General features: G+C 39.9%; 1 long non-coding RNA gene across 1 annotated transcript in view; it reads right to left on the minus strand.

Moving 5' to 3' along the window:
- The window catches only part of LOC132366331 (uncharacterized), a 187,613-nt gene that overhangs the window by 72,650 nt on the left and 92,797 nt on the right, over positions 1 to 22,166 (minus strand). The window lies entirely within an intron of this gene.

The raw sequence follows: 22,166 nt of genomic DNA on the forward strand, positions 1-22,166 counted from the left end.
TTTGCTCTGTAGACGTGAAAAACAATCTCTCTCATACGATAATCTGTAATTAAATGATCTATAAGGAAGTCTGTTGTCTGTGGTGCTTCATTTCAGACGCAACAAGAATAGTTCTGCCTCTGGCAAAGGCAGTGCTATGAAATTAATCCACTGGGTAAAGCTTGAGAGCCTCCCTACATCCCACTCTGCTCAAGCCAGTAGTTCCTTTTGCTTCTGCTCTAATAAAGATATCCTGCTTCATGTCCTTCTATGCTCTTTCCTCTGTTGCACGTTTATAACTTCTAGTAAAGTAAATTTTATTTCCTGAAGCAACTCTCCAGGTTATCACTTTTCTCAGTTCTACCTCCTTCTAGACAAAGAGGTGAATGGGGTGGAGGGAGGGCAACAGGGAGAATTTGAGAAGGAGAAGCACAAATGCAAAACCAAGACAAAAACTTACTTTGGCAGATATTACTCATTGGCTGATTCCAAATCATCTCAGCCCTATTTCTTTTTTCTGACTTTTAGCGTAGATGCTTTTCCAGCTAATAGCCTTGTGACACCATTCTGGAAATTAACCTTAAGTCTCCTGGTCAGAGAGAGGAGCGGAGTTCTGGAAGGCTTTTTGTCTTCTTGGTAAGAGATTGTATACAGTTAATACCACCCGTCCTTTTTTTCTTACCCTATTCCTCTTTGCTTAACATCAACATGATGCCTGGAGGTGCAGCAGCCATTTTGTGACCATGAAGGAAGGGCATGAGATAATATGAAAAAATATATATATATGTGTGTGTGTGTGTGTGTGTATATATATGTGTGTATACACACACACACACACACACACACACACACATATATATATATGTATCTGTTCCCAGTTCCTGGCACAGAACTCCTAAAACCCTTGTAAGTTCCTAAGTGATAAAAACACTAGGAGTATCTTTTGTTCTAATATTTGGTCTTTGACCCCAGATCCTGACACACAGTTCCTAAATCCCTTTGGATTTCCTGGGTGATAGCAGTGTCTTTTGTTCTAATGAGGTGACTCTGAGTGGGCACCAGAAAGACCCAGCCATGATTAGAAGCTTGAAATTTTCAACCCTACCCCCTATTCTGCAGAGAGGGCAGAGGGGCTGGAAATGGAGTTTATAGTTGATTATGCCTATGTGATGAAACCTCCATAAAAATCCCCAAAATGTGGAGTTCAGAAAGCGTCCAGGTTGTGTGAACACATCATAGGAGAACAGCTCACCCAGAAGGGCATGAAAGCTCTGCATCCCTTCCCACAGAACTTGCCTTACACGTCTCTTCCATCTGGATGCTCATCTGTATCTTTTATCATATCACTTTACAATAAACTGGTAAACAGTAATAAACTGTTTTCCTCAGTTCTGTGAGCCACTCTAGCAAATTAATGGAACCCAAGGAGGGGGTATTGGGAACCTCCAATCAACAGGCAATAGGTTGGAAGCACAAGTGACAACATGGACTTGCCATTGGCATCTGAAGTGGGGGAGGGAGGCAGTCTTGTAGGACTGAGCCCCTAATCTGTGGGATCGGACACTATCTCTGGGTAGATAGTGTCAGAACTGAGTTAAATTTGGGGACACCCAGCTAGGGTCACAGACATACTTGGTGTGGGGAAAAAGACCCCACACATCTGGTGTCAGAAGTGTGAATGTGATAGCAGTGTGAGAGTAAAAGAGATAGGAGGAGTCTAGGTTTTCTAACACAAAAGGACAGAAGAATCACAGAGATGTCTCTCAACCAGCCCCATCAGCTTCTTTCCTTCAACAATTCTCGATTTGTTAAGCAACTGTTCTTTTGGTGGTTATTGATAGCTGAGTTGAATTCCTAATGAATACACCTCTCCATTTTTGACATTCTTCTCAAGGAGAAGGGCTAAGAGAAGAAGAAAGAGAGAGAGATAGGGAATACAGTAATCAAGGTGCATATTATTTCTCTTGTCTCTTTGAGACGAAAGTTCCCGAATAGAAATCATGACTGGCACTTTCTGTACAGCACCTTAATTACCGAGTTGAATAATCTATATAACACAAACGAATACAAGTCAATGTCAATACAACATTACGGTGCTTTCAAAAAATCTAAACTCCCACATTGGGTAGATAGAAGGTACATTTTTTTTTTTTTTTTTTTTTACTAAATAAAAGCTGTAGTGTAAGCTATGGAATAAATCAGTTACACTCAAATCATAATGGCTAACATGTGCCATGCTCTGTTAAATCCTCTAATCTGCACAGCCACCCTATTACACAAGTAGTATTATTATCCCCATTTACAGATGAGAAAACTGAGGCATAGAACTGTTAGAAAATGATCCAACTAGTAAGCTAGGATTTGTATCCAGGCAGTCAAGCTCCAGTGTCTCTGCTCTTAAACACTCACTGTACTACCATATGTATGTCACACAGACAGATAGACATAATACATAATATACATTATATATATGAATGTATGTATATATAGACATACACATGGAGAGTGTATGTATATATTTATGCACATATATGAATATGTAAGCATATATATGTATGTGTATATATATATATATATATATATATATATACACATACATATATATCTCTAAAGAGAGAGAGAACCTGAAAGAAATGCTTCTTAGAACCTGCACACAAGGAATACATTTTCCCCCTCAGTTCTTCTCCATCTTCTGGGTATAACAGAAACGAGTATCAATAGAAAGACTTAACATATCACCTAATAAATTAGTCACAATCAGAATTCCCGAATAAACTATCCTTAGTACAGGTACTTTGCTTTTTTCTAATAAGACAGTTTTGGTGCACACACACACACGCACACATACAACTGAAGGCAATTAATGAAGTGAAGAAAACTATATTAGCATTTAAATTGCAGATAAATGAATTGAAATCAACCTGCTAGTTATATCTAGATTGTATCAGACCTTTACATGTGAATGGTCTGATCACATGAAACACACTTGCTGTTGTAAAGACAAAAAAATGAGCTGATAGAGAAAAACCAATGTTTTCTTTGGGTGATTATAGGTGGGACCTTCCAAAGATTATCTGTCCTAGTCTGCTACCTAGTGTGGAAACTGTACATTTCAATTCTCTGGTCAGATTTTGTTTCCTCCTTCCAAGCCTCAGTGTTCATGCATATTTATTCAAAACACTGACAACGTTTGATTTGCTTCATCCATTTAAGGGAAACTCTAAATGTTTCAATATCCATGATACATTGCTAAGGGATGATGCAGACATGGAGGGGTGAGTCCCAAACAGAAGGACCAGAGATCCGGAAGCACAGCCTGCAGTCAGATAGTGGGTCTGTGCTTCATCCAAACCCAGGTTTCAGCCACCAAGCTTCACCAGCTTCACTTTTATTTATTTATTTTTTTTTAAGTAAACATAGATTTCCAAAATAGGGCAGAAAATTTCAGCCTCACTAAGCTGCCTTGCATGCAATTACTGAAATGGGCACAGTCTGCCACCTTGTGCCCAAAAAGAAAAGATCACACCAGGCTATGGAATTTATTTCCGCATCTGCTACTCTCTCCAGCCTCACTGTTTTAGATTTCTCAGCTTGTAAATATCTACCTTGATATTGCAGCCCTAATTAAATTGTTCTTGGCAACTCCAGCCAGTCAAGATACCTGATCCTGTTCGATATAACATTCAGGTCAGTTGAAGAACATTTACTGAATGACCACATTTTACAAAACTACATGGGGATCAGAAGAAAAGAGATGTTCCTGGCTCTTATTAAGACTGTAATTTAGTCAAGAAGAAAGGGATAGAAAAGATACAAGGCAGACTGTGGTAAGTTCAATAATAGAAACATAAAGTGATTATAGGAGTTCTGAGGAAAGAGATGAACTCTAGCTGAAGGAAAGAGCAAAGATTAGTAAAATCCATTTTCCTTGAGGTATTACACATGCAGAAGGGCTGCTGACAGTAAGCTCTAACGGGCAAATGAGGGCTTGATAGTCGATGACTTTAAATTATACTATATATATTTTAGAGCTTAAGAAAGACTGGGTAGGGGGAGTTGGAAGGCAGAAGACTGGATGTAGGGACAACCAAAGGGCAACTGCTATAATCCATAAGAAACAACCTTGCCTCCTCACTCAGTCTTTTTTTTTAAATAAATTTATTTACTTATTTTTATTTATTTATTTTTGGCTGTGTTGGGTCTTCGTTGCTGCACACGGGCTTTCTCTAGTTGCAGCAAGCGGGGGCTACTCTTCATTGCAGTGTGTGGGCTTCTCATCGCAAGGGCTTCTCTTGTTGCAGAGCACAGGCTCTAGGCTCACAAGCTTCAGTACTTGTGGCACGTGAGCTCAGTAGTTGCGGATGGCTGGCTCTAGAGTGCAGGCTCAGTAGTTGTGGGGCACGGGCTTAGTTGCTCCACAGCATGTAGGATCTTCCCAGACCAGGGCTCGAACCCATGTCCCCTGAATTGGCAGACAGATTCTTAATCACTGTGCCACCAGGGAAGTCCCTCCCACTCAGTCTTATTAGGACCTATTTTCAACCAAGTAGACACTCAAGATGCATTAGTTTTTAAGACACTATGAAGCCTGCGTTTCAAAAACAACTTCAGGGGGAGCTTCAAGATGGCAGAGGAGTAAGATGTGGAGATCACCTTCCTCCCCAAAAATACATCAGAAATACATCTACATGTGGAACAACTCCTACAGAACACCTACTGAACGCTGGCAGAAGACCTCAGACCTCCCAAAAGGCAAGAAACTCCCCACGTACCCGGGTAGGGCAAAAGAAAAAAGAAAAAGCAGACACAAAAGAATAGGGACGGGACCTGCACCAGTGGGAGGGAGCCGTGAAGGAGGAAAGGTGTCCACACACTAGGAGCCCCTTCGCGGGCGGAGACTGCGGGTGGCGGAGGGGGGAAGCTTCGGAGCCACGGAGGAGAGCGCAGCCACAGGGGTGCGGAGGGCAAAGCGGAGAGACTCCCGCACAGAGGCTCGGCGCCGAGCAGCACTCACCAGCCCGAGAGGCTTGTCTGCTCACCCGCCGGGGCGGGCGGGGCTGGGAGCCGACGCTCCGGCTCTGGTCGGATCGCAGGGAGAGGACTGGGGTTGGCGGCGTGCACACAGCCTGAAGGGGCTAGTGCGCCACGGCTAGCTGGGAGGGAGTCCGGGAAAAGGTCTGCAGCTGCCGAAGAGGCAAGTGACTTTTTCTTACCTCTTTGTTTCCTGGTGCGCGAGGAGAGGGGATTCAGAGCGCCGCCTAAACGAGCTCGAGAGATGGACGCGAGCCACGGCGATCAGCGCGGACCCCAGAGACGGGCATGAGACACTAAGGCTGCTGCTGCCGCCACCAAGAAGCCTGTGTGCGAGCCCAGGTCACTCTCCACACCGCCCCTCCCGGGAGCCTGTGCAGCCTGCCACGGCCAGGCTCCCGTGATCCAGGGACAACTTCCCCGGGAGAACGCATGGCGCGCCTCGGGCTGCTGCAACGTCACGACGCCTCTGACGCCACAGGCTCGCCCCGCCTCCTCCGTACCACTCCCTCCCCCTGCTTGAGTGAGCCAGAGCCCCCGAAGCAGCTGCTCCTTTAACCCCATCCTGTGTGAGCGAAGAACAGATGCCCTCAGGCAACCTACACGCAGAGGCGGGTCCAAATCCAAAGCTGAACCCCGGGAGCTGTGCGAACAAAGAAGAGAAAGGGAAATCTCTCCCAGCAGCCTCAGGAGCAGCAGATTAAATCTCCACAGTCAACTTGATGTACCCTGCATCTGTGGAATACCTGAATAGACAACAAATCATCCCAAATTCAGGAAGTGGACATTGGGAACAACGATATATATATTTTTTTCCCTTTTTCTCTTTTTCTGAGTGTGTATGTGTATGCTTCTGTGTGTGATTTTGTCTGTATAGCTTTACTTTAGCATTTGTCCTAGGGTTCTGTCTTTCCTTTTTTTTTTTTTTTTTACTATAGTTTTTAGTGCTTGTTATTGGTGGATTTGTTTTTTGGTTTGGTTGCTCTCTTCTTTCTTTCTTTCTTTCTTTTTTTTTTAATTACTTGAAAAAGAATTTTTAATAATTATTTCTTATTTTAATAACTTTTTTATTTTATTTTATTTTATTTTATCTTCTTCTTTCTTTCTTTTATTTCTCCCTTTTATTCTGAGCCGTGTGGATGACAGGCTCTTGGTGCTCCAGCCAGGTGTCAGGGCTGTGCCTCTGAGGTGGGAGAGCCAACTTCAGGACACTGGTCCACCAGAGACCTCCCAGCTCCACATAACACCAAATGGCGAAAATCTCCCAGAGATCTCCATCTCAACCCCAAGACCCAGCTCCACTCAACAACCAGCAAGGTACAGTGCTGGACACCCTATGCCAAACAACTAGCAAGACAGGAACACAACCACACCCATTAGCAGAGAGGCTGCCTAAAATCATAATAAGGCCACAGACACCCCAAAACACACCACCAGACGTGGACCTGCCCACCAGAAAGACAAGATACAGTCTCATCCACCAGAACACAGGCACTAGTCCCCTCCACCAGGAAGCCTACACAAAACACTAAACCAACCTTAGCCACTGGGGACAGACACCAAAAACAATGGGAACTACGAACCTGCAGCCTGCGAAAAGGAGACCCCAAACACAGTAAGCTAAGCAAAATGAGAAGACAGAGAAACACACATCAGATGAAGAAGCAAGGTAAAAACCCAACAGACATAACAAATGAAGAGGAAATAGGCAGTGTACCTGAAAAAGAATTCAGAATAATGATAGTAAAGATGATCTAAAATCTTGGAAATAGAACGGAGAAAATACAGAAACATTTAACAAGGACCTAGAAGAACTAAAGAGCAAACAAACAGTGATGAACAACACAATAAATGAAATAAAAAATTCTCTAGAAGGGAACAATAGCAGAATAACTGAGGCAGGAGAACGGATAAGTGACCTGGAAGATAAAATAGTGGAAATAACTACTGCAGAGCAGAATAAAGAAAAAAGAATGAAAAGAAATGAGGACAGTCTCAGAGACCTCTGGGACAACATTAAAAACACCAACATTCGAATTATAGGGGTCCCAGAAGAAAAAGAGAAAAAGAAAGGCACTGAGAAAATAACTGAAGAGATTATAGTTGAAAACTTCCCTAATATGGGAAAGGAAATAGTTAATCAAGTCCAGGAAGCACAGGGAGTCCCATACAGGATAAATCCAAGGAGAAACACACCAAGACACATAGTAATCAAACTATCAAAAATTAAATACAAAGAAAAAATATTAAAGGCAGCAAGGGAAAAGCAACAAATAACCCACAAGGGAACTCCCATAAGGTTAACAGCTGATCTTTCAGCAGAAACTCTGCAAGCCAGAAGGTAGTGGCAGGACATATTTAAAGTGATGAAGAGGAAAAAGCTACAGCCAAGATTAATCTACCCAGCAAGGATCTCATTCAGATTTGACGGAGAAATTAAAAACCTTACAGACAAGCAAAAGCTAAGAGAATTCAGCACCACCAAACCAGCTTTACAACAAATGCTAAAGGAACTTCTCTATGCAGAAAACACAAGAGGAGGAAAAGACCTACAATAACAAACCCAAAACAATTAAGAAAATGGTAATAGGGACATACATATCGATAATTACCTTAAATGTAAATGGATTAAATGTTCCAACCAAAAGACATAGACTGGCTGAATGGATACAAAAACAAGACCGGTATATAGGCTGTCTACCAGAGACCCACTTCAGACCTAGGGACAGATACAGACTGAAAGTGAGGGGGTGGAAAAAGATATTCCATGCAAATGGAAATCAAAAGAAAACTGAAGTAGCAATTCTCATAACGGACAAAATAGACTTTAAAACAAAGACTATTACAAGAGACAAAGAAGGACACTACATAATGATCAAGGGATCAATCCAAGAAGATGATATAACAATTGTAAATATTTATGCACCCAACATAGGAGCACCTCAACACATAAGGCAAATACTAACAGCCATAAAAGGGGAAATTGACAGCAACACAATCATAGTAGGGGACTTTAACACCTCACTTTCACCAATGGACAGATCATCCAAAATGAAAATAAATAAGGAAACACAAGCTTTAAATGACACATTGGACAAGATGGACTTAATTGATATTTTTAGGACATTCCATCCAAAAACAGCAGAATACACTTTCTTCTCAAGTGCTCATGGAACATTCTCCAGGATAGATCATATCTTGGGTCACAAATCAAGTCTTGGTAATTTTAAGAAAATTGAAATCGTATCAAGTATCTTTTCCAAACACAATGCTATGAGACTAGATATCAACTACAGGGAAAATTCTGTAAAAATACAAACACATGGAAGCTAAACAATATACTACTTAATAACCAAGAAATCACTGAAGAAATCAAAGAGGAAATCAAAAAATACCTAGAAACAAATGACAATGAAAACATGATGACCCAAAACCTATGGGATGGAGCAAAAGCAGTTCTAAGAGGGAAGTTTATAGCAATACAATCCTACCTTAACAAGAAACATCTCAAATAAACAACCTAACCTTACACCTAAAGCAATTAGAGAAAGAAGGACAAAAAAACCCCAAAGTTAGCAGAGGGAAAGAAAGCATAAAGATCAGATGAGAAATAAATGAAAAAGAAATAGAGAAAATGATAGCAAAGATCAATAAAACTAAAAGCTGGTTCTTTGAGAAGATAAACAAAATTGATAAACCATTAGCCAGACTGATCAAGAAAAAAAGGGAGAAGACTCAAATCAATAGAATCAGAAATGAAAAAGAAGTAACAACTGACACTGCAGAAATACAAAGGATCATGAGAGATTACTACCAGCAACTATATGCCAATAAAATGGACAACCTGGAAGAAATGGAAAAATTCTTAGAAATGCACAACCTTCTGAGACCAAACCAGGAAGAAATAGAAAATATGAACAGACCAATCACAAGCACTGAAATGGAAACTGTGATTAAAAAATCTCCCAAAAAACAAAAGCCCAGGACCAGATGGCTTCACAGGCGAATTCTATCAAACATTTAGAGAAGAGCTAACACCTATCCTTCTCAAACTCTTCCAAAATATAGCAGAGGGAGGAACACTCCCAAACTCATTCTATGAGGCCACCATCACCCTGATACCAAAACCAGACAAAGATGTCACAAAGAAAGAAAACTACAGGCCAATATCACTGATGAACATAGATGCAAAAATCCTCAACAAAATGCTAGCAAACAGAATCCAACAGCACATTAAAAGGATCATACACCATGATCAAGTGGGGTTTATCCCAGGAATGCAAGGATTCTTCAATATATGCAAATCAATCAATGTGATACACCATATTAACAAATTGAAGAATAAAAACCATATGATCATCTCAATAGATGCAGAAAAAGCTCTCAACAAAATTCAACACCCATTTATGATAAAAAACCCTCCAGAAAGTAGGCATAGAGGGAAATTACCTCAACATAATAAAGGCCATATATGACAAACTCACAGCCAACATCGTCCTCAATGGTGAAAAGCTTAAACCATTTCCACTATGATCACGAACAAGACAAGGTTGCCCACTCTCACCACTATTATTCAACATAGTTTGGGAAGTTTTAGCCACAGCGATCAGAGAAGAAAAAGAAAGAAAAGGAATCCAAATTGGAAAAGAAGAAGTAAAGCTGTCACTGTTTGCAGATGACATGATACTATATATAGAGAATCCTAATGATGTTACCAGAAAACTCGTAGAGCTAATCAATGAATTTGGTAAAGTAGCAGGATACAAAATTAATGCACAGAAAATCTTGCATTCCTATACACTAATGATGAAAAATCTCAAAGTGAAATTAAGAAAACACTCCCATTTACCACTGCAACAAAAAGAATAAAATACCTAGGAATAAACCTACCTAAGGAGACAAAAGACCTGTATGCAGAAAATTATAAGACATTGATGAAAGAAATTAAACATGATACAAACAGATGGAGAGATATAACATGTTCTTGGATTGGAAGAATCAACATTGTGAAAATGACTGTACTACCCAAAGCAATGTACTACCCAAAGCAATTTAATGCAATCCCTACCAAACTACCACTGGCATTTTTCACAGAACTAGAACAAAAAATTTCACAATTTGTATGGAAACACAAAAGACCCCGAATAGCCAAAGCAATCTTGAGAAAGAAAAATGGAGCTGGGGGAATCAGCCTTCCTGACTTCAGACTATACTACAAAGCTACAGTAATCAAGACAGTATTGTACTGGCATAAAAACAGAAATATAGATCAATGGAACAGGCTAGAAAGCCCACAGATAAACCCACGCACATATGGTCACCCTTTCTTTGATAAAGGAGGCAAGAGTATACAATGGAGAAAAGACAGCCTCTTCAGTAAGTGGTGCTGGGAAAACTGGACAGCTACATGTAAAAGAATGAAATTAGAACACTTCCTAACACCATACACAAAAATAAACTCAAAATGGATTAAAGACCTAAATGTAAGGCCAGACACTAGCAAACTCTTAGAGGAGAACATAGGCAGAACACTCTATGACATAAATCAGAGAAAGATCCTTTTTGACCCACCCCCTAGAGAAATGGAAATGGAAAGAAAAACAAAAATAAACAAATGGGACCTAATGAAACTTAAAAGTTTTGCATAGCAAAGGAAAACATAAATAAGACGAAAAGACAACCCTCAGAATGGGAGAAAATATTCGCAAATGAAGCAACTGACAAAGGATTAATCTCCAAAATATACAAGCAGCCCATGCAGCTCAGTATCAAAAAAACAAACAACCCAATCCAAAAATGGTTGGAAGACATTTCTCCAAAGAAGATATACAGATTGCCAAGAAGCACATGAAAAGAGGTTGAACATCACTAATCATTAGAGAAATGCAAATCAAAACTACAATGAGGTATCACCTCACACCTGTCAGAATGGCCATCATCAAAAAATCTACAAACAGTAAATGCTGGAGAGAGTGTGGAGAAAAGGGAACCCTCTTGCACTGTTGGTGGGAATGTAAATTGATACAGCCACTATGGAGAATAGTATGGAGGTTACTTAAAAAACTAAAAATAGAACTACCATATGACCCTGCAATCCCACTACTGGGCATATACCCTGAGAAAACCATAATTCAAAAAGAGTCTGTACCACAATGTTCATTGCAGCATTATTTACAATAGCCAGGACATGGAAGCAACCTAAGTGTCCATCAACAGATGAATGGATAAAGAAGATGTGGCACATATAGAGAATGGAATATTACTCAGTCATAAAAAGAAGCAAAATTGAGTTATTTGTAGTGAGGTGGAGGACCTAGAATCTGTCATACAGAGTGAAGTAAGTCAGAAAGAGAAAAACAAATACCATATGCTAACACTTATACATGGAATCTAAAAAAAAAAAAAGTGGTTCTGATGAACCTTGGGACAGGACTGGAATAAAGACGCAGATGTAGGGAATGGACTTGAGGACATGGGGAGGGGGAAGGGTAGGCTGGGACGAAGTGAGAGAGTAGCATTGACATACATACACTACCAAATGTAAAATAGATAGCTAGTGGGAAGCAGCTGCATGGCACAGGGAGATCAGCTTGGTGCCTTGCGACCACCTAGAGGGGTGGGATAAGGAGGGTGGGAGGGAGATGCAAGAGGGAGGGGATATGGGGATATATGTATACATATAGCTGATTCACTTTGTTATACAGCAGAAACTAACACAACACTGTGAAGCAATTATACTCCAATAAAGATGTTAAAAAAAAACAAACACAAAAACAAAACAAAACAAAAGAAACTATATAATCCCTGGGACTTCTCTGGCAGTCCAGTGTTTAAGACTTCGCCTCCCAATGCAGGGGGTGCGGATTCCATCCCTGGTAAGGGAGCTAAGATCCCACATGCCTCGCAGTCAGAAAACCAAAACATAAAACAGAAGCAGTATTGTTACAAATTCAATAAAGACTTTATAAAATGGTCCACATCCAAAAAAACCAAAATCAACTATGTAATCCCTGTAACACCATGTGTTGGAGAGTCAGAGTAAAGGCTCGTTTCCACTGGCTGCAGGGAGGCTTGGGGGTCCAAGGAGGCTTTCACATTCATATTCTCCATCTTCATGGATCCCTCCAATCTCCCACCCCTTGCTATAAAACACGTGAGCCCAACTGAGGGACCTCCCCTGTAAGGGGCTGGTTCCTTTCACCAACCTAACACTGGACAGGGCGCAAAGGCGACTTTGTAGGAGAACACTGCAGACGCATGGATTATTGCTCGCAAATTCTACCAGCTGAAAATTCAAATAACAAGGGACAATCTCCCAGAACCCAAGCCTTTGGGAAACATAAAACAGCAAACACATCTCAAATCAGCCCTTTACGACCCTTTGCACTTTTGACTTTTGCTCCTTCGGTTCCTTCTTTGTTTCCTTGTCACACTTTCTGTTCTGTCTTTTACAGAGACATATGCTGTGGTCATATCCTGCTAGAACGACTGATTTGTACGTGACCTGATGGCTCACCACAGCTTGAGAGCCACCAGATTACTTTCCACATTGGGGTGAATTGGGGAAGCCCCACCCACAAACTGGGAAAATGTTCCGTTTTGCAAGAGCCTGTCTAAAGGTCTGTGTTTGAAAGACATCTTATAAACTCACTTTAAATCATATTTTCATCATTTTCTGATAGAGACAAGCCACAAGGCACAGTATCTCTTCATCATAAACTGAAAGCATCCCCACAGGGCCAGGTTAACACAGAGGAAGATCTGGACTGTCCACAAACCTAGAGGAAAACTAGGAGACTGATTTGAGGGTCACTGGAAAGATACCAGCTAGTGATTTCAAACTTTGATTTGCATTAAAATCACTTGAGGAACCCGTTAAAAATGAAAACCCCTAGACCCCGTTCATGGCCTTGTATCACAACTATTACTCCCTCTACTCACTAATTCAGTGTTTCTGAGATCAGTTCCAGACCACCTACATCAGAATCACTTCTTTCCTAGAAATAACAGCTTGCTTTCTGCACATAATACATCTGGGGTGTCAGCATATAGAGAAATACCTCATTCTTTTTAAGTGGCTGTATAGAATTTCAATGTTTGGATTTACTGTTATTTTTTAGCCAAACTTTATTGATGAACACTGAAGCAGTTTTTTGTTAATCATTATTAAAACCAGTGTTATAATAAACATCTTTGATTGTGTATCTTTGTATTTAGTAGTAGGGTAAACTCTAGCCATGCTAAGCCTATCTTAAGTTTCAGGTACAAAGGTGCAACACCAAGCTGCATGTTGCTGAAACCAAGTTGTTACAGAAAGTAGGTAAATACTGCACTTTAAATTTGGCTCTGTGACACTTCATCCCACACACAATATGTCCCCAGGGCAGTTAATTCCTAACACTGGTGGTAGACTAGGTCCAGTAGAGTCATCTGAAGATCTTTAAAATAGAGCAGAACCTCTAGAGCCCCACCTCAAAGATTCTGATTTCGGCTTCAGGTAGGTCCTGGAAATCAAAAGTTTAGGAAAACTTCCAGGTGATACTAATGCACAGCCAGGTTCGAAATCACTGCCACGGGACCCATGTTCAAGAGCTAAAATTGAAAAGCAGAAAACAGTCACTAGGTGGCAACCTCAATCACTTTTTTATTTTTAACACAAAATTAAGCAGAGCACTTGAGTCTTTTTCCTTCTCATTCATGATTAAATTCGGAGACAATATTTCCATATAGGAAATTAATTTTTTTTTAATACACAAGCAGGTGCCTCTCTTTTATAATGCCCATATCCCATGACTTTTGAACTCCATAATCAAAAACAAGGGCTCTTTTGTTTGAATAATAGTCCCCCTAGAAACTAACTCCAGCTTTTTTTGGCACACATTTCTCCTGTAAAACCCTGAATTTCCTGTTTCCTAAGATAATAGCTGGAATTTATCTTAACTGGAAATACCTCTTTTCTTTCTCACTGTCTGAATCTCATTAAAGCTGAAGACCAGCTGTGCTCAGTTCGGTGAGGATAAACCCCCATGACATGAATGCTCCGCCATTCTTTTTCTAACTTGGCCTAAAGACGTACCTAGATTCTTGGAAGGAACCTTAGAGGTCATCTAGTCCAATGCTCACCTAAAGCAGATCACTTTCCTTCATCCCTAACAGCTGGTCATTTTGCCACTGCTTAAATACTTACATTGACGGGGAACATACTACCTTGTACTTCTGGTTCTAGACAGAATAATTCATTTTTTTCTACCTGACATCTTTCAAATTAAACCTTTTTCAATGACCTTTCGTGTGACCTGTCACCATGCTGGTCACCTTCAATTAGTTGGGCACCATGTCCACAAATCACCAACACCTCTCAGCACACAGTGTGGCAGTTACCTCCCGTATTCTGGCTACTAACTCCTGTTAATATGGTCTAGGATTGTGTTAGATTCCTTGGCACCTACAAAATGCCTCTGCCAGTGCTTGGCTCCATTTACAGGCTGAATTAATATCAGTTTCCTTTGCTTCTTATTTAATTTCTAATTATATAAGTGCTACCCTCCTTCTGTTTTTGTTTGCTTGTTGCTTACTCCATAAGAACCAATATTAGACCAGCTCTGCCCTTTATACCATATTATATAATTTATTTTCAGAAACAAAATTCCTAATGTAATATTTTATAATACAATTTTATCAAGGTTTTCTGGACCTTGATTTTATGATCCTAGGTATTAACTATCACTCTCAGTTTTTTGAGATGCAAATATATCATTACCTTTAGGCATTCATCTCAGCTATCTGTAAGAATTTTGAACAGGGTGGAGGCTAGGACAGTGCCCTGTTGCATGATGATGTTGACTCCCCTGTGCTCTTCAGCATTTCCTAGTCTATAAGATCAGTAATACTATTAAAATCAGAATCGTACAAACAAAACTACACAAAAATGTGATAATGTAGATTTTTAAAAAAATAATATTCCCTCTCACCACTCCTTTCATACATCATACTGGAAGTCCTTACTAATGCCATAAGGCAACAAAGTGGGGGAAAGGTATACATATTGGGAAGGAAGACATAAAATTGTTTTTGTTCACAGGTGACATGATTATCTGTATAGAAAACCCAAAAGAATCAACAAAAAAAAAAAACCTGGAACTAATCAGTGATGATAGCAAGGTTGCAGGATTCAAGTTAATATACAAAAATTAATCACTTTCCTGTACACCAACAATGAACAAGTGGAATCTGAAATTTAATACCATTTAGTACACCCTAAAATTAAACATTTAGTATAAATCTAACAATATATGTACAAGATCTGCATGAGAAAAACTCTAAAACGCTGATGAAAGAAATCAAAAAAGAAGTAAATAAAAGGAGAAATATCCCATGTTCGTGGAAAGGAAGACTCAATATTGTCAAGATGCCAGTTCTTCCCAACTTGATCTATAGATTCAATGCAATCTCAATCAAAATCATACCGTTATTTTATGAATATTGACAAACTGATCCAAAAGTTTACATGGAGAGGCAAAAGACCCAGAATAGTGAACACAGTATTGAAGAAGGACAAAGTTGGAGGACTGACCACCACCTGACTTCAAGACTCACTAAAAGCTACAGTAGTCAAGACAGTGTGGTATTGGCAAAAGGCTAGACAAATAGATCAATGGAACAGAATAGAGCACCCAGAAATAGATCCACATAAATATAGTCAACTGATCTTTGACAAAGGAACAAAACCAAAACAGTGTAGCAAAGATGGTCTCTTCAACAAATGGTGCTGGAAAACAGAACATCCACATGCCAAAAAATTGAATCTAGACCCAGACTTTACACCCTTCACAAAAATTAACTCGAAATGGATCATAGACCTAAATATAAAATGCAAAACTATAAAACTCCTAGAAGATCACATAGGAGAAAACCTAGATGACCTTGGGTATGGCAATGACTTTTTATATACAACATCAAAGACACAATCCATGAAAGAAATAATCGATAAGCTAGACCATTGAAATTAAAAACTTCTGGTATGTGAAAGACAATGTCAAGAGAATTAGAAGACAAGCCACAAACTGAGAGAAAATATTTGCAAAAGACACATCTGATAAAGGACTGTTATCCAAAATATGCAAAAAACTCTTAAAATTCAACATAAGAGGGCTTCCCTGGTGGCGCAGTGGTTGAGAATCTGCCTGCCAATGCAGGGGACACGGGTTCGAGCCCTGGTCTGGGAAGATCCCACATGCCACGGAGCAACTGGGCCCGTGAGCCACAATTACTGAGCCTGCGCGTCTGGAGCATGTGCTCCGCAACAAGAGAGGCCGCGACAGTGAGAGGCCCGTGCACCGCGATGAAGAGTGGTCCCCACTTGCCGCAACTAGAGAAAGCCCTCGCACAGAAACAAAGACCCAACACAGCCATAAATAAATAAATAAATAAATAAATAAAAGAATGTGAATTTCTAAAAAAAAAAAAAATTCAACATAAGAAAACAAATGACCTAATAAAAAAATGGATCAAAGACCTTAACAGAGGTGCAACCAAAGAAGACATACAAATGGCAAATAAGCATATAAAAAGATGCTCCACACCATATGTCATCAGGAAATGCAAATTAAAACAACGAGATACCAGTACACATCTATTAGAATGGCCAAAATCCAGAACACTGACAACACCAACCCAGCCAGGATGTGGAGCAACAGGAACTCTTATATACCGCTGATGGGGATGCAATGTGGTACAGCCACTTCGGAAGACAGTTCGGCAAGATCTTACAAAACTAAACATACTCTTATCATATGATCCAGCAATCACTCCCCTTGAAATTCACCCAAAGAATTTGAAAACACGTCCACACAAAAACCTGCACATGGATGTTTATAGCAGTTTTATTTATAATTGCCAAAACTGGGAAGCAACCAAGATGTCCTTCAGTAAGTGACTGGATAAATACAAGGTGATACAACCAGACAGTGGAATATTATTCAGCACTAAAAAGAAATGAGCTATCCAGCCATAAAAAAGATATGAAGGAAACTTAAGTTCATATTATTAAGTGAAAGAAGTCAACCTGCAAAGGCTATGTACTGTATGACCCCAACTATATGACATTCTAGAAAAGGCAAAACTATGGAAACAATAAGGTCAGTTGGGGAGGGGGGCATAAATAGGCAGAGCAAAGAGGATTTTTAGGGTGGTTTAAATATTTTGTATGATGTTATAATTATGGATACAAGTCATTACACATTTGTCCAAACCCATAGAATGTACAACACCAAGGGTGAAACCTAAGGTAAACTATGGACTTTGAGTAATGGGTCAATGTAAGTTGATCCCTGGTAACAAATGTACAGTCTGGTGAGTGATGTTGATAATGGGGGATATTATGCTTGGGCGGGAGAGGGAGTATATGGGAAATCTTGGTACTTTCCTCTCAATTTTGTTGTGAACCTAAAACTGCTCTTTTAAAAAGGTTTTTAAAATAACAATAATAGATGAGTTTTACTTCAGTGAAGATGGATTAGAGGTACTTTTCCCTATTCCTCCTGCTGAGTACAACTAATATATATGGACATACGTTATATATATAATGGACATATATGTAAAACAAACCAGTGAAAACGCTGAAAGGTGGAGAGAATTAGGCAGACTGGCCAGGGACCCTGGGACGCAAGGAATGACAAGGTGTTAAATTCCCTGGGTTTTCTTTTTGCCTCCTATATCTCAGACTTGGAGCTGAAGATATTGGCAACCCAGAAATGCTAACCGGAGTAGACAAAAAAAAGCCCCAACAAAAGCCTACCCTCTCTGGTCAAAGGAACAGGAACGGGGTTGGGGGCCTCTAGGAGGTGGTTAAGCATGAGGGCCCAGTCCTCAAGAATGGAATTTAGTGCCCTTATAAATGAGACCCCAGAGAGACCCCCTTTGCCCCTTATGCCATGTGAAGTTACAGAAAGATGGCTGTCTATGGACCAGAAGTGGGCTCTCACCAGGCACTGAATCTTGCCTTGATCTTGGACTTCCCAGCCTCCAGAACTGTGAGAAATAAATGTTTATTGTTTCAGCCACCCAGTAAGTCTACGGTAGCTTTGTTATAGCAGCTCAAACAGACTAAGACAACGATTCTAATCAACTTACTCCTAGCTATTAGTCTCAAGAATGTTTGCAACAAAACATTATGATACAAGTTTAATAGATGAACATGACCACTTACAGGAGAAAACTCTCGAAAGGTGTGCTATAATTAGTAGGATAAAAACTGTAAAGATCTACAGAGACAAGACCAGCTACATAATTTGCGAAGCCCAATGTAAATGAAAATGCAAGACCTCTTATTCAGAAAGCAGGGAAAGCAGGGGAAAGGTACTAAATTATAAAGCTCCTTCTTTTCTCCTGTACAGGTCATCTGCTCAAGAGCAGCCTGCATTGTCCCATCAGACTTGACTTACAAAACACAAGTTCGAAGACGATTATTAAGAATTTCAAGATGGCAACAGCAGCGCATTAAGCCAAGTGTGTGTCCCTTCTGAGTGTGGCGTCTGTGTGACAGCACAGGCCAGCCACCTGCCCACGGAGCCAGCCCTGCAAGAGATCACTGCCATTCAGATACGACCAGGTTCCACTGATGCATATAAAAGTCACAGACTTTGTCTTTGTCTCTTCTTTTTGCTCTGAAAACTTCTTATATTCTTAATATTTGTTTCCTCCTAGATAAAAGAATAAGAAGATTTAGACAAGATCGGGCGCATTCAGGGTGGTATGGCCACAGACAAAGAGTAAGAAGAAGATTAAGAATGCCAAGAAGGGGTGTATTAGTTGGGCAATAAAAGTAAGACCTCTTCAGTGGGTGAGAGGCAGGGAGGTTCCTGGAGATAGCTCCTTCCTGACTGGCTTACTGAGGCCAGCCAGTAAGTCCAGGACATGGCAGCTTATTTTACCTCAAGTTCAAACCAAACATTTCCCGTATGTGGGTTTCAGCAAACATCCTAAAGCCCACTTTATACAAAACTTCACTGAAACACAGTAGGACAGAACTATCATCATCCCAACCCACTCTCTATCCCACCTCGTTTCCTACGCTTCCTGTGGCTACCATGTCTAATTCAGTAGACAGTCACAAAAATACTGCCTATTGAACAACTGAAGGTTAATTTATTTTCTCATCATGTTTTAGGTTTTTGCCAAAATACACATGGGTGATTTAAAGGAGTATACTAGCTATGAAACTAAGTTTCTCTAATTCCCTGAAGCAGTTTCATGTGAGTGCTGTCTTATCTTTTCAGTGATAATTTTCTCCTTGGCAGAAAACCACTTAGTTCTTTGTAACTCCTACGTTCTTTATTATAGCACTAAACATGGGACTAATTCCATATTGAATAGAGCTTAACTATGTATCATAATGCAGAAGAATGTACAAAAGTTACATATAAATGTCCCCATTTCCCCCAAAAATGAAGCCGGTTTTAAATGTAAATCTTAACCTTGATGCACTTGCCTAACTACTCCAGTATAGGATAATTTACAGTGTTACACAAATCTGGTATGTGCAAATAGTGAGAGTATCAGAGTGAGGTTACTGTATTTCTAATCCATTAATTTCTGGGCCCATTTGTGGTACCTCACAGATTTTCTTAAATCATTTGGAGATACTTTCTGAAATTCTTGAAAAAGTTTCAAAACAAAGCAAAGTTTAATTGATACTAACTCCCTAATAGTATCAGGAGGAACTGGGGATATCATAAAATCCATTTTTAAAATATCAGGTATTTTTTCCATTTCCAGTGACAGAATTCTTCTGTCACTACTCCAATCATATTGATACCACCTGAACTGAGGTTGGGCCAGCTATATTGCTTCACAACATAGGTTCAAGCAATAAAGAACAATATTTATTGTAAGGGAAATAGAAATGACTAAAATAAAATTTATATAATACAATGAAATTTTAGAATGACCCTGAGGAGGAACCTCTTAGAGAAATGAGTTGAACTTTCCATGAAGCTTCTCAGAGGAGGAGACAGAGGAGGAGAAGGCAGATTAGTGAAGGAAGAAGTTATAACCGTAAGGACTAAAATTTCCCCAAAGTGAGCACGAGGTAAAAGATTTTCCAGTCACAGTGAAAATAGAACTTGCTGACAAGGTCATGATCACATCAGACAATGCACAACTGGGAAAAAGAAATTTGCAAAAACCATTATTTATTTTTAACTACACACTTTGGAATACTTCCAAACTATGTCTGGGAAGTCCCTGCCTGCCCTTGACCATTATTTTGCTCCTTTTTCTCCCTTCTCTCTCTCATTCCTATACCAACACTCATATGCCAACCTAAAGGTAGTAAGGAGTCCACGTACATGAGGTATCTAGAATAGCCTCAAAAAACTCATGGGAGCAGAGTAGACTGCTGTCTGCTGGGGGCTGGGGGAGGGGGAAACGGGGAGTTGTTTTTTGATAGGTATAAAGTTTCGGTCATGCAAGATGAGAGATGGGTATACAACATCATGTCTAAGTTATCAACACTGTATCCTACACTTAACAATTTGTTAAAAGGCTAGATCTCATGTTAAATATTCTTACACTTTTTAAAGGTACTAAGAAAGAACTCAATTGCATTTAATTCTAGCTATATTCTGCTCCTTTAATTTATATAATTGATTCAGGTAGTTCAGGGATTTATCATTGGTAAGGCATTCCTTATTAAATCAACTAGAACAGCTATGCTCCTAATTTAAGGCAAAAGCCCTATGCCTTTCTGACTTTGGGGTCTGGCATTATTTTTGAGAAGTCTAATTTGGCATTTGTATTGTAGTCCATTTAACAAATATCCTCATCCTTTAGTACACTGAAGTAAACCTTCTCTGACAACAAAAAGACTTTATTCACAATACAATGAATGATTTTGAGTGCATCCCTGACAGTGGGAGATGGACCATATTACTATTCATTTGAAGGAGGATCCTATCATTTTAAGTTAGTAAGTGGAACAAGGTAGACTTCAACTCATTTCCCAAGAATGACACTGATTTTGCAGCAAGATCTCTGAAGGATCATTTCTCTACACCATTAGAAGACATAGCTCCCCCCTAAGGACAAGAAAAAACTGAGGATGCCTGGTTCCCTTGTAGATACTCTGACACTAGATCTTTGGACTTCTCTGGACTGGTGGCATTCATACAGATAGGTGTTCAAAGCTGCACAAAATACACTTGAATGTCTTTGAGGCAGCTCTAAAGAAATGAACCACACACCCTGCAGACCATTCAGCCTAAAGGACTCTGAGATAATTACGTAAACTCCATAACCCAAATAAAGTCCAGGGTTCATGAGGCCCAGTCTCCTCAGGTCCTGCTTTCAAAGAAACATAATCAATTGCTGTGGCTTCTAAGGAATATGGGCTTAGCTAGTTGTGTTACAGGAGGGTGCCAGAGAACCTATGATAACAGCATTTTGTAGCATTTTACATAATATTTAAAAAGCACAGATTATTCATCCCAAAGAATTGACTTCTTAATGCCACCACTGAAGTTCAAAAGTCAAAACTAAGTAAGTGTAATTCTAATCCTTACTTCTTCTTTAGACCAGCGTCAAAGGGGTTTTATTCACTATCCACATTAATATTTTTTAACCCCCTTTCGCCGTTTCTCTTGCATTCATTTCTTCTCTCCCCACAGATCCCCCGGGTCTTACTTGCTATACTCCCCTGAATGTTTTCCCTGAAGCCCATTGACTTATTACCTCCTTTCTTTCTGTCTCTTCTAATTTTTTCTGTACATACTAAATTTGACCTTTAATTCATAACTTCTTGCCACCCATAACTTCTTCTCAGGTTTTTGCATTCCCAATTACCTGGTCTACATTAGTGTTTTACAACCTTCTCTTTATTATTGCCTCCCCCAAGAAGACTTTTTAGACATATTTTTTTCCTAACTCCCTCCCATGAAATTTTAAAAAGCATTCTCCAAATAGACCCCAAATCACGAAAGAATAAGTCACTCAGGTGACACGTACTCTGCCTCTTCATAATACTTCCGAGTCCCCTCTTACGCATCATCTCTTTCCCCATTAACATTACCTGTTCCTCTAGACCGGAAGCCAGGGGCGGGGGAGGGGTGGGAAGGAGCACTTTTAATATCTTTACATTCACCATAGCCTTTAGGATAGTA

This window comes from Balaenoptera ricei, chromosome 5 (assembly GCF_028023285.1).
Source record: "Balaenoptera ricei isolate mBalRic1 chromosome 5, mBalRic1.hap2, whole genome shotgun sequence".
Classification (NCBI taxonomy): Eukaryota; Metazoa; Chordata; class Mammalia; order Artiodactyla; family Balaenopteridae; genus Balaenoptera; species Balaenoptera ricei.